This window comes from Ambystoma mexicanum, chromosome 6q (assembly GCF_040938575.1).
Source record: "Ambystoma mexicanum isolate Mex_15411 chromosome 6q, UKY_AmexF1_1, whole genome shotgun sequence".
Lineage (NCBI taxonomy): Eukaryota > Metazoa > Chordata > Amphibia > Caudata > Ambystomatidae > Ambystoma > Ambystoma mexicanum.
In genome coordinates, this window is record NC_090937.1 from 268,856,119 (window position 1) to 268,868,785 (window position 12,667).

The window sequence follows — 12,667 nt, forward strand, 5'->3', positions numbered from 1 at the left end:
GGGTGATCAGGAGAAAGGGGCATGGATTGCCCTAGGTCACCTGGAGGACAGGGCAGAGTGCCCGATTAGGGTATTTTACCAGTACATCATACTGAGAGGAACAGGTGATGGGACTGTCCTGGGTGACGAGGATGCGTACGGTCCGAAAAGGACACAAGTGTTGGGACTTTTGAGGATTGTGATTCACATAAGGAATGAGGTATGGGAGCCTCTTGTTCAGGAGAGGAGCATCATCAGAGGGAAACAGAATGGAGCTGTCAGCAGAAAATAAGTTGTGGGGGATGGACATCTAGGACCTATAAGTGATGTGTGAGGGAGATGAATGGCGCTCCCATGTAGAGGGTGAGGGTGTGTCCCAGACCATTGGTTTCCCTCAGCACTTTGCTTTTGAGTAAGAGATGCAGCCATGACGACGAGAGGTGAAGTTTCAGAGATCTGGATGGTTGGACATTGCATCATATAATGGGAAAGCAATCAAGAAGAGAGAATGGTCTGTGGGAGGCAGCTGTGGCCCAGCCCGAAGGATTGTGCCATAAGATGGTCCGGGAAAGGGGAATTTGCTTCTTACTTTGATTGGTTTAAAGGGGGTCCACCCTTTGCCAGGGATGATTTTAATACCCTTGTAGTAAATGATTTGGTAAGAGGCCCAAGCATGTCTCTGATTAAGAACATAAAAAGTGATCCCTTCGCAGATCTGGCAGGACTTGTTAATGTGGATGGAGTTGTTGCCATAGGGAGCATGGAAGGGTTGCACACACCTGCAGCAGATAACTGCACAAGAAAAAACTGGAGCTCAGAGCTTTGGAGGAAACGGAGCGGGGTAATGGCGTTCAGACTGACTGTGACAGGGGAAGGTGAATTGTGGAAGGGTGAAACTTAGAGGTGGGGGCATAAATGGGGAACTGGATATCAAGTTTGATTCATCTGTAAGGCTTTAAGCCCACATTACAACTTGATGTGAGCTTAGACCGGTCACATTAAGGCAGCTTTTTCCACACAAGTTGGGAGTCACAGCTCTAATTGCTTGCTGGCACCCAAATGGTCAATTAACAACAGTTGTTGCCCAATGCAGTCAATAATGGTTAAATATTTGTTCCATATTCAGAGGTCTGTACCATCATCCTGGTAAAAAATGCTTTCATGGATAGACGGGTAATGGTGTTTTAGTTTGTTGCCTAAAGCAACGTTGGTCAGCGCTAGGGTAGTCCTTCTTGGTGCAGCCCGGTGTCTGATATCAGACCTTTCAATTTTGAACCCCGCTCCCGTGAGCTCTGTTTGCCATTGCAAGCTTGCCTCTCCTTTCAGTAGGCTGGGGGGATTCATAAGGCTACTCATGCTGTGCACACACCTGCTTGGATGATAAAACAACCCAGCCCTCATTACAAAATATTTACCAGCCTTTTGGCGGATGTTAACTATTGCCACCAGGTAGGCAACCTCAGGCAGAATCCGTGTTATGCTGTCATGCTAATATGACCCCGCCCCCTCTCCTTCAACAGGTGGTGCTAGAAGGACACTCCAAACAGCAGGTTTAATTTTTACCGCTGGCAGCAGCCTCCACAGTTGTATGTGAGGTGGGCCCGAGATTCCAGAAAAGTCTTATACTGAAACGATCTTATTTAAATTTAGCAATTATCAGCTGAAAGAATTGTCCACCTGTTTTGAAAAATAATCCGGATCTGGTGCCATTTCGGAAAGGTGGAGAAACATTTGCTCTTATATGCATAGCAGTAATGATTATGCTGAACTTTACTATTGTGGCTTGTTTTTAAATCTGTATTTTTGTAAAATATATTGCATTACTTTAAAATCTTACAAAACATTTTTGCACAACATTGAGACGTTCCCATGTGTTGTCCGCATTTCTTAAAACTGAAAAATAAATAAATACATTGTAAATGAGTAGTTTAGTAGTACATGGCATTTGGTATTACATTGGAAGTATGTGTTACTAGTCATAAATGTCACGTGCGGGCGGCTCGAGCTTCTCAGCCCTAGCAGCCTCACACTGGAACGCCCTACCTTCGCTCCTCAGGGGGATTGACTCTCACCTAGCCTTCCGCAAAGCCTTAAAAACCAGGCTGTTTGTCTAAACCTTCCTGCCTTTATATTTACAGGCTTACGAACGTCATTTGTAACTATGCTCCGCTCTTCTCTCTGTAACTAAGTACCTTATGTTTACACAATCTTGCTGCTTACGCCTTCATGTAATAGCGCCTCGATGTCTATGGGCTGCAGTGCGCTCTATAAATGTAAAAAATAAAATAAAATAAAATAAATAATGCCGTAAACGGTAAATGCTGCAGTATCGAAGGCATATAATGGCTGTAGCTGGGCATATGAGACTATTCGTGGCATATAATACTGATGATTATTTCAATATGTAACAATCTGATTGTCCCTCGCTGGGTACTACTATTCCACACATTGTTATTCAATGTATCAGAAAGATGCAAGGCAGAGCTGGCCTGGAAATGTTAGGCTGCATTAGATATTCATGTCGGTACCAAAGCATATATTAGAGTGCATTTAGCACACAATACAGCCAGATATATTGGCTCTGTCAAGTTCTGTTTTTGTTCTTTACGTACCAGCATAGAGTGCAAGATATAAGTGACTTTGATTGGATGCCTTTGGCCCTGTGTCCCACCCACAACGTTAGGGATTTGTCTGCTAAAACACAGAGAAGCGGAGCTATCCGACCAGCATTCTGGCCGATTGGCTACAACTCAAATCACATTTTAGTCAGGCGTTCGGGAGTAAGAAAATCACAGACAGTATTCATGAACACCAGTTTATTACTTTGTACACTGCCATTGTTGTACAGCACATCAACATGCTCAATACATTCGGATTTCATTGTATACATTTTTTTGTCAAATCTCTCTTCCTTCATAAAGCAAGACGTTGAAAAACATTGCTATTCCTGCACTGTACCAGCCTATAAGTGTGCAAATATCCACGTTTTGCGCATTTGCCCACAGGCAATCTTCCTATCATTAACCTTTTAATCTCACCACCAAAAAGATATCCTCCTACACAAAGTATTTCTTCCATTTCTATGCTCACATTTTTCTTACAAAACCACAGTGGGTGAAAACTGTGCATAGGAATAGAGGAAAGACTGTGGAAATTAGAATGGTCAAGGGAAATAGCAGGGCTGTAATCGCAATGACTTAGCAGCACACAAAATGTACCTGGATATTTACTCAGAAAAATGTTGGTGCCTCTCTCCTCTACAAGATTACAAGTCATGAAGTCCTTGTCATTATTACCCATTTTGGAATCCCATAGGACTACTTGGGTTCCGGTAAACACTGCATGCAGTAATTACTGCTTTTGGTAAGTACCACAGGCGGTACTGCTTTTCTGTGGCGATAATTTCCACCCCACTTAAGCAGCCACAAATAGTGTTTTGTTGATAAAACTTTGATTCAGGTACAGTGGTAAAACACCCAATAATGGTAATTACCATGTATTTCACCACTACTACCACATTCGTAATCAGGCCCAGTGTTTTCAAAATCCCACTGAATTATTTCTTCAGAAGACAATATCACAATAAAACGGTGGGAAGGCTGAAAGAAAAGCGTCTCTTTCACATAAAAATCCTCAATATGTCAAAAGTAACAATTTGTTACATATGGTGTCATCGCAGGATCTTAGAACACATACCTGGAGATGATGCAAAGTTTGCCTGTTGAGTCCTTTGAGCCAACTGTAGAATCGACCCAATGTGTTCCAGGTCTACGATTCAATGCTTTGACACTGGACCCTCAACTACCTACAGGGCATGCAGGACATTTCTTTTGTTTACCAGGTGCACCTTGGTTTCGTCTCTAGATAAACAAAAATATGTTGCTGCTTGTTTCCAATGCAAGAGTATATGGTTCACAGAACATCATACCAAGCCCATAAACTGAGAGTTCCCAAGTTTGCAAAAGCCCTGAGAGTATTGACATGGGTCTTAGATAGAACCCAAAACCGCATAGATGTAGCTATATGTATTATGTTATCTTGCATTTATATAGTGCCTACTACCATAGTTTATGGCTTTGAAGAGCTTTGCCTGTCAGAGAGGCAAAGGAGTATGACCAAACATTCTTTAGTGGTTGGGTAGATAGTTGAGATGAGGGCGAGGGATAGATAAGATGCACAGGAAGGCATGAGAAGCAAAAGGTAGAGGAGCCGTGTGTACAATTGGACTGAATGTATTGATTGTGGCACTCGGCTGTATTATATGGGGCACAGCACCAAGAGGAGACATAGCTGGAGAGGAGGTGCTCTTTGCACAAAGGGGTTATGTCTGGAAGATACTCATTGCATGGTGAGCCTGGGCATGTTGAAGCCATGCCCAAGAAAACGCATGCAGCAAAGCCTTTACACTTACTTCCCTAAGCCCCCAACAACATTTCGATGGGGTTGTATGTCAGAAATCAGAATTTGCTAAGTCTGCAAAAAGCAAGCCAAAAATCCCTCACATTTTCTGGTTTCCTCAATTATGTCACGGTTACCGAAACCCTAGGCTTTTTCGCAAAGTTCTTTCCGTCAGACTTTCAGTTGTCCAATGTGACATGGTGAGCCAAAGCATGTAGAAAACCATGCCCACGAAAATGCAGCATGTAAAGCCCCTCTACTTACTCCCCAAATGTCCATATTCTATATATGGGAAAGGTGGAAGAAACAAATGGGCACATCTAACTGAGGTGGAGATTTCGACCACGGCTTCCCTGGGAGCAGAAGCCCAGTGTGGCCTTCCTGGAGGTTCCTGAGTACTGCTTGGACCTTTTGGTAAGGGTTATATCAGTGTGTGAGGCAGAAATCCTCTCACGCTGAGGCTGGGTGCTTATGGGATTTCATTTATACAATCCAGCCTTTTACTAGCCTCTCACCCTGGGCTGCAGTCACTGTGTTCTGTTAATAGTTAATATTACATTTTGAACAAAATAAGGAGCAGTCATACCTCAACCTGTTTTGGGCACAAGACCTTTCCCAAGATGTCAATCTTTGTGCATACACACAAAGTGATATGTGCACATTGAGCTACCAAATGCATTGCAAAAGTGAAAACAGACCATATTCTGGACGAAACTCTACAACCTTGGAAATGGTGAAAAACAGAGGAAGTGGTGAAAGTAGTGTATGAACAATGCTAGAGCTGGTGAGAGAACAGGATTTAGCGATGCCAGAAAAAGAATGTAAGGGTAATAAAGGTAACCGGTAAAATACCATGGAAATGTAGTGATATGATAAAAAAAGGAAGCAAAGCGGTGAGCCAAAAAAGATCCCTCAGATATCAACAAGTGTCAGCGGTAGAAGCAGAGAGGGCTTCAATGCATCGATCTACAAAAAAGGTATCGGGCAGTGGTGGAAGCCCGAGTAAGCTCCTAAAACTCCACGTGCTGTAGCTCTGACTTCACAGTGACCTCATAGTGGGAACGGTCAGGAAATAGGGCAGAAGATCCAAGAAGAAAAAAGATAGCCAAAGAAGGGTAAGACAAGCGTGAGTGAAAGTGAAAAGGACTGTGAGAGCACTGAAGAGCTGGTCAACACATCAATGGGCCCAAGCATTCATTTTCTAGAAAGGTTGAGCATGCTGGAAAGAAGTTGAAAGAGGGAATGCCAACGAGAAGAAAGGGTAAGGAGAGTGTGATTTAAGAGATAGAACTCATCCAGACACAAGGTCAGATGGACAGAGTCCGTTGAAGGAACCCAGCATGAGACCTGGTCAGGCTGATTAGATCAGAAAAGTCTTCATTTCTCTGTCAACATTCATTCCCTTTGACACATTGTATGGTCATGATCCAACAGGCTTTTGATTGCTAAACTCGAGCTAATTATTGTCGCCATATGGTTCCCAGACAGTGGGTGCGATTTCAAAGAATTTCATATGCTTGGAGTCGCTCTCATGGAATTCAGTAACCTATGTCCTTTTCCAGAGAGCAGTAACATGTTCCACAATGCTTGTCTTGAGGCGTCTTTTGGAGCTTCCCACAGATCTTGTTGCAAAGGCAAAGTAAGGTGCAGATAGTGAAAGTCCTTGTATGAATGCTTTGATGGGAAATGTCCCTGGAGTTCTGGAAGAAGTAGGTCTTGTTGATTCCAAATTTACAAATGAAACACTTGGTATAAATGTAGAAGCCTTTAGATAATTCTGAGAGCCTGCTGATGCCATTAACAGTGGGAGGGGTTAGCAAGGTTGAGACATAATTTGTCACAATGTTCTCTACGCCTCAGGTAACTTCCCACATTATTTTGATGAATTTTTTAAGGACGGGTTTTGTGAAAGCAGATACCAGTTTCTTCTGAGACTGGAATAAACACTGTTGCGCTGTCCTTAGTATGTGGCAATTAATGTCAACCTTTCATCTTTTTTATCCTTTGTTTCTTCTTAGTTTTCAGTCATGAGATAGGAGAGATGCCATCTGCACGCTGTTTATGCTGTTCATTGCTCTCGTTGGGAAAGTCTCTTTGGATCAATCTTGCAGGCATGTTCTGGCCTCTGCTTAATAATCTAGGGTGCAGTTGTGTTTCCTCCTGAGCAATTCCCCGCAGGGGATGTACTTCATAAGATTCTTCGGATGACAACCATCAGTCATAAACAATGGAACTGTTGGCAGCAGTCTTTCTGCAGAGTGTACTGTGGAGGGAGAAACGGGTGTTGCTACATCTGGAAAAGAGATTGGGGGTTACGCTAATGTTGGGACTGTTGGGACTCGAGGCTAGCTAGCCTTTTGGTTGTAGACCCTGAGCTTCTATCCGGGGCCACAACCAAAATACCCAGGGCTATATTGCCCTCAGGCCCCGCCCCCCCCAGCAACGTCTCTGTAGGGAGATTTTAGATATGAAGATCTCCACATCAAGGAAGGGCATGCTGGTTCTACTGCGACTGGTAGTACATCTAGGTTTAGTAAGTAAGTGCTCAGTAATCATCAAAAGCAAGATATGTGTCTTCCCATAGAATGACACTGTTGTCTACGTGCCTTGCACACAAAATTACATTTCAGCGAAGCCAGTGCTGTCCAGGCAAGCCTGATTGTTTTCGTCAGTGGGCCTCGAGCCTGCTGTATGTAGAAATCAAAGCTGCAGCTCACTGATGCCTAATGAGGCCGAACTATGTCTGGGGTTGCTTATGATCTTTTGCTTAATGGATTTGACTTACCACTTCGGCTGGACTGCCCCTTTTGGGGTGGGACCAATCTTGATTTCCGATTCTCTGATTTCATGGCAGGCTGAGAAAGTTTCATATGGAAAGTTGACCAGAACAATGCTACTGGTTTTTGATTGATTCAAAACGTTCAAGCCATCAATCTGCAGCAGTGCTTTTGTATACACCCATGCACAAATGACTGCAAAACAGTTGTACCCCTGGCAGTGTCACCCTTTTGGAGACAGAGCTCCTTTATGAAAAGAACACATTGGACCTCATTGCAAGTACAGTGGTGTGGCAAAAACTGGCGGTAATGGGGTGATTACTCTGGAGTGGCTGCATTACCACACTGCCATACTACAAGTTCAGCTGTGAAGTGCAGGATTTACCTCCCACAAAAAGCTGGAGGTAAATCCACTGCTTTACCACTGAAAATAAGCAAAATCAGCAGAATTACAACCTCCGGTAATTCTGCTGAAATCCCCAGGAAATCCAATAAATGGGGACTAACCCCACCTATCACCACTTGTAATCCAGCAGCAAATCCACTAGACCAAGTGGCAGCAACAGTTATTCCGTTTATTGGTATTCTGGCAGATTTGCAGCCGGAATGCTGCCAAACCTGTAATGAAGCCCATTGCTTTCCACGTAAATCCCATAATGCGGAACTGCATGCTCTCATGATCCAGGTAACACGCTCTGTTCTGAGAGCTGAGGTCACTTGCTTGTGCCTTATTTATCAATTGAGTTGTTTAGATTGAGAGTGATCTGGGTCAATTCCAATTTCCAGTAAATGTTGCTCATCTTGTGGATAATGTCCATAAAGTCTCAATTAAATGAAGAATGAGGTCAAAACTGCAACATATCCATGAAAGAAGGAATCGATACCTTCTGATATTTTTTACGACAATGAGCCTCTCCCATATATGATGTGTCTGCGTGGTGGGACTATACCTGCTTGGTATAGTCCCACCACGCCGGTGGCATTGGAGCGGCGTTATGAGGAGGGGGCAGTGTTGGTACTGAATCTCATCCAGAGTGAGTAGCCCTCTGGTGTGCTTATCCTGCAGCGTGCTGAGGAGTGCCTCGTGCATGGCAGGGATGGAGTTGGATGCTAGTTTAGTGTAGGCAACTCCATTTCTAAGTTGTCTGCGACTTCCATTCAGGTGGTGCAACTTCTTTATAATGACAATATTGCTCCACCCCCCCTTGTCTCATTCTCAGATGACTTGGTCAGGGTTGTTCATCAGACCTCCTCTGGCGCTGCGCATCTGCGGGATCAAGTTGTTGGCTTGGAAAGTTTTGTAGGGTCTGTTCGTCATGCCCTGTGGCTCCATAAACTGTTCCATGATGTGGTGAAATGCTTCTGATGTTTCCAGTAGTCAATATAAGAGTAAATACATATTTTTGATCGAAAGTTGTTTTCCAAATCCATAAGGCGTTATGTTATGTTATGTAGGTCTCTTGCCTCTGTATCTGATGTCATTATCATCATAGATAGAATTTTAGGACCATTATAGACAAGGAATGTTAAATATTAGGGTTCACGACATGCCCCACAGAGTGGATCAGCCCTGAGGGACACAAGGCAGCTTAACACTGGCGAGTAGTGGACATTAAGCTAATTACGATGAAAATGTTCTAATGTGTTTAATATAGGAGTTCACAGTATGTCCCGCAGGGGTTAATTTCCCTGTGGGACGTAAGGCAGCTTAAAACTGCCCAACAGTGAACTCTAACCTTTACAGTCTCCCATTATTTGGCAATACATATTAGAAATGACCCCCAGAAAAGGGCCACTCTGGTTATAAGGATTCAGGTTGAAGTAGCAGCAGTTTGACAAAGCTGTAAATTTGATATATACAACACTTGTACATAACATGGGATACAGAGACACTACCAGTAGGACCAGAGCGCATGCGTAGGCCTCCATGATTTTCAATAAAGATGTGCGTGCCCGCACACCAAATGATGGGATTTCATAGTGAAAACTAGTCTACTGCGAAAATAGTAACACTCCTAATAATACCCATGTAGAAATGTAAATATGGCAATAGATATATAGTTATACGAGCAGTTCTGTGCTCGATTACGGAGGAGATACCAGCGCGCATGCGCGAGAGAGATTAGTGTAAGGCGTCACGGCATTGCGCGCACCAGCGCGCATGCGCGAGAACGACTAGTGTTTATTTACGCTACTTCGAATGGCGGCAGCTCTCTTTTTTTTGGATAGCTGACGCGTATGGAGAGCAGGAAATAAGGTAAGCGCGGCGCAGGAGAATGTTAATTGGAAACACAGAAGTGTGAGGACCACTGACTAGGAAATAATCATACACATATATATGAATATTTATTTCACAGAATACGTGCAGATAATGACACTGGCAACAGTGGTGAATGGACACTTTGGAAGCATAAAGCCAAACAGGTAGAAAGTGTTTTAATATTTATCATATTGTGAAAGGAGGCTTAACAAAGATCTATAATGGATATCTTTGTATTTTTGTATTTGTCATATTGATTTGAACGCCACCATAATGATGGAACACAACCTTAACCCGGTATGTGCATGCATTTTCTTTATGAATTTCACTCAATGGTGAATTATTGGGAATGGATCATGGTGATGGGAATGTCATTGATTGAAAAATAATAGTGTTAATGGCCCTGATGATGGACGGAGGTCCGAAATGCATTGGCAATAACTTTGAAACACTGATTGGCCAGGAATAAATAAATACCTGAAGTATATGTAATACTATACTAAGAATGGTGATTATTTAATGAAGTATATAAAAAGCATTGAAGAAGGAATTGAAACCTGTCGAGGGGAGACAGAGCGAGCTCACCCAGCGTTGGAAGTTTTCCAGCCCTACTGTGTGGATATTGTTTAGAACCTTGTGCCTAGGCTCAAGGGTGAGCCCCCACAACTTATTGCAGAACAAGGAACTAACAGAAATTAAAGCAGTGCCCACCCCATCTCCCAATTGTGTATTATTATCATAGGTCCCATAAAGTTTCTCTGCGGATTAAGTAGAAAGAATTTGGGTTTTAACGTCAGGACGAATTTATAGAGGTGCATTTTGGTGTCCTTATTGTTGATTTTGGCAGGTAGTGAATGCAAGGCAGAGTGTTCAAAGAGTTCCTCCAAGTCACAACAAAAGATAAAGGGGCAAATTAAATGGTTCTCTCCTCAATGACAATGGTGTCGCTCTCAGTGCCAGGCAGGTTAGCGTTGTCTGGTCCTCTGACCATTGGCCCTGTATGTAGATTTTCTCCAGCTGCAGACCGCGACCCCTCAGCAGCTAGATGTTTTTGGAAAATTCCTGCACCCTGCCTCTAAAGGGGTCTTTTGAGGGCACTATCCTTGCAGACCAACAATGACTTCCTGCCCAGCTGGTCAAAAGGTTGGTGCTCCTCGTTGTTTGATTTCATTTTTTTTACTAAGATGAAAATCATATAAACATATTTTTTTTAAAGCTTTGGTGCTTCCGGGAAGTTCAGGTGCGCCCTGTGTGTTTAGCAGAAGAGCATGGCCCTACTTTCATTCTCCAACTCTTTGCTCCTCTCGGTACTCTGTCTGAGCTCGATTCCTTCCCTAACTAGACCTGGGTTGTCCATCCTGTCCAAGTGTGTAGTCATGCAGTCCAGTTCCTCCACCCACCTCGCTACTCTCCCCTTGAGCAACGTGGTCCTTCAGAACCTCCCTGTCCTCACTACCCAAGTGGATGGACTCTCGTACCTTCCCCAGCCTAATGTGGTCCCCATTTATCACCTTCTCTAGCTGTTCTTTTCTCTCCTAATTGTGTCCCCTTTCTTCCTCCTGCCTATAACATTCCCTCCTCAGAGGGTATCCCTCCTTCTCACTGTAATCGTCCCTTGCCTTCAAGTCTTCTCTTTCTCCACCAAGCCTAGTTCTTGGATTGCCTCCTTCTTTCCAAAACAAATCCTGAATTTTCTCACTCTTCTCTCTCCTCTCTAAGCTGACTCCAATCTCCATCTCATCCTTTTGCCAGTTTGGATCTCCCATGCATCCTCTTTTCCTCCACCACAACGCTCTCCGCCACTGTGGCCTTCCAAATAAGTGTTCCTTTCTGTGCAGTTCTTAGCTCCTCTTCCTTCCAGAAGGCGCTCCTCACTTTCTTCTCAAAGGAGACACCCCTCTGTCTGCTCCCAAACAATGTCTTCCTCTCTTTCTAAGAAGCTAGGACACCCTCCTGCTCCAAACAACTATTAATCCCAGAGCAGATCAAGAGAGTCGACCATGGATAAAAGGGCAGACAAACTACTGAGAAACCTTGAGCAATGCACTGAAGTACCTTTTATACCCTGAAGAGAACAGTTGAGTGAGACGTGTTCCCCTTCCCACTTTGTTACCAAGGGAGACAGGCAAGAAACGCAGCCTTTGGTAGTACACACAGACGGACAGAAAAGACAGCAGCTCTTCCCAATATTAAAAGGAGACCTGAAGGGGGTAAAACGCATGTTTTCTTAAAAACTGCAGCTACGGGAGGGAGAGAGACTCCAGCAACCAACCCACCCATTAATTAGAATTAATGGAAGAAACCCACATGTAATACCCAATGCAACATAAACAGGTTTTCATCTGCCACCCATTGAAGGGAATGCGCTACAGACACGCTGACCTGCTGTGTTCCGGTGACGCCACATCGAATCCCAGAGGAGCCGAGTCTTGACACAAGGGGGTGAGACAGAACAGCATCGGAAGCCCGGAATCCTGGAAATATTCACAGCAAAGAAATCCAAAGGGACAGCTGGCACTACTAGAGACCGTGTTAAAGAAATCTGGAACAAAACAAAAAAATCTCTGCCACAGAACATGCTCAGGAGGCAGTTATTCACCACAGGTAAAAAGTGATCAGGAGTGCCGAGCTGGTGAGTGGCAGTGTTGGAGAGCTTAAGGCCTGCAGAAGGGGACACGAACTGTTGAGAGGAGAGTCAAAAAGCCAATATATAAGGCCTGGATAAGAAAGCGAGGATTGTGGAGAAGAGGGGGTGACCTCTGGAAGAGATTGAGAAGGAGGTTGCCTGTCAAACCAAAACACCACAGGAAGACTAAATACAGAGTTAGGAGGATGGCGAAGTAGGAAGAAAAGCCTGAGGACTAGAGTTGAAAACCTCAAAAAGGTGAGGAGGAAAACAAATGTCAGAGGGCGCAGGAGGGTCACATCCAAAGACAGGAAGAAGGTGAAGAAAAACCCAGAGAAGAAAGGAAGGCATGACATCTGATGGTCATAAGGAGGAGAAAATGGGTTTATTCCAAAAGAAAGAGTCAGCAAGGGACCTGATCCCCTGGAAGAAGAAACTGAGGCAGAGACCTGCACAGGGAAGACCAGAGAAGTGAAGGCAGTAGGCCTGGCCAAGGAAGGGGCTGAGAAAGAGACAGAAGCTCTGGCCAATAAGGGTCTCGAAGTAGACGGCAGAAACCATGGTCCATGAGAGGAGCAAGCCAGAAGAGCTGCAAGCCCTGGCCCAGGAAAAGCACAGGCAAAGTGA